Source organism: Propithecus coquereli, unplaced genomic scaffold (genome assembly GCF_000956105.1).
Source record: "Propithecus coquereli isolate 6110/MARCELLA unplaced genomic scaffold, Pcoq_1.0 Scaffold3, whole genome shotgun sequence".
Lineage (NCBI taxonomy): Eukaryota > Metazoa > Chordata > Mammalia > Primates > Indriidae > Propithecus > Propithecus coquereli.
The window spans coordinates 19,383,346-19,385,118 of record NW_012148618.1 but is presented as its reverse complement, the minus strand read 5'-3'; positions in this window follow the sequence as shown (position 1 = coordinate 19,385,118).

The following is a 1,773-nucleotide window of genomic DNA, read 5'->3' as shown; positions in this document are numbered from 1 at the left end:
CAACTATAAAATTTAAGTTTCTATTTTTCTCCTCTTTTCAATGTTTGTGTAGAGGAAATCTTTTTATATGAAATTTTTAGCACATCACAGTTTATGTTATTAGATATTCTACAGTATGCTTTTCAACAGCTGCATAAATTTTTATCATGTGGATTTACAATTTATTTAAGCAACTATAAAATTTAAGTTTCTATTTTTCTCCTCTTTTCAATGTTTGTGTAGAGGAAATCTTTTTATATGAAATTTTTAGCACATCACAGTTTATTTTATTAGAATATATGGATACAGATGTATTTTTCAAATGAAGTTTTGCACTTACCATCTCTGTTTTTGCCATCTTTTGGTTTGTTTTTAGGTCATTATCAGAAGGGGCCATTGAAAATGCTTGCCTGTCATGCAACGAGGGGGCCTTGGAAGAACTTCGTGGGCAGTACATTAAAGCTGTGAAAAAAATTAAGCGTAGGTCCCTAAAGAGATTCCCAAGATTTTAGGGATGGATTGGGCCATTTTTATTGTTGATGTTAGATGTAAACTCAGAGTTTACAAGCAGCAATATTTTTAGGGAATTCTCCAAACTACCTATTCAATCTTAGAGGAGATTATTGGTATCTTTTCAAAATTATGCAGTAATGGATCATTTTGCCCAAATAATATGTTTTGGAAGTGATGTGACAATAACATTATTTTGATATTGTTGATTATCTTGTTTCTTTTTTGGACACTGGTATTAATTTAAAAATTTAATAATCTTACAACTTATCGCAAAGAAAATGTCACAAGTTTTAAATTAACAATTAATTATTGCTTCCTACCATAACTTTTAAGGACTGTGGAAGTGGATCTAGTTAGCAGTTGTTCTGTTGTTTCTCCTTATTATTTCCCATAGCTGTAAATTTGTTTCTCAAGTCCTTGTCGGGTCAGGTGGTACCAGCACATCCTGCGGAGCATTCCCTGGTGTGTGTTTTCCCAGTATAGAACACTTCTGGTTTTTAATTACAAAATTGCATGGAATAGATGTATGTCCCAATATACTCACCTGTGTTTATGTAGGAAATATGTAGATTTACCTCCTAAAATTACATGCGTTTTAATAAAAAGAGCAGAGGAAAGGTCTCAAGTTTCAAATATAATTGGTAAATAACAGAATCATATGTAGCTGTTGTGAAAAAGCTCCTTTAGTATCAATAAAGAGGATTTACTTCTCAGCTGCTGCTGGTGTTAACAAAGAGCATATTACTACAGACAACTTGTTAATAATCTATTGTTTGGGAAATGAAATTTTAAGCATTTTTTATCCTAATATAGTAACTCGTATGTATGTGTGTATATTGTGTTTTAGTTATATTTCAGATACTTGTGTTGACATGGACTCCATTGTATTTTATCTCATTTCAAATAATGAAAAATAGTCTCCCATTTAGTATTTTTGCGTAGAACAACACTGAATTTTCAGATGCTTACTCTCATTAAGAGGGAGATTCTTATATGAATTGATATCCTCAATATAAGAAAGATGGCAAAGTTCTAGATGTAGGAGGAAGTCTTGATTTAGTAAAAAAAAAAAAAAAATGTTGGCCTTAACTAATTGTAGTAGTCCAATCAAAGCTATGTTCAGGCCGGGCGCGGTGGCTCACGCCTGTAATCCTAGCACTCTGGGAGGCCGAGGCGGACGGATCGTTTGAGCTCAGAAGTTCGAAACCAGCCTGAGCAAGAGCGAGACCCCGTCTCTACTAAAAATAGAAAGAAATTAATCGGACAACTAAAAATATATAG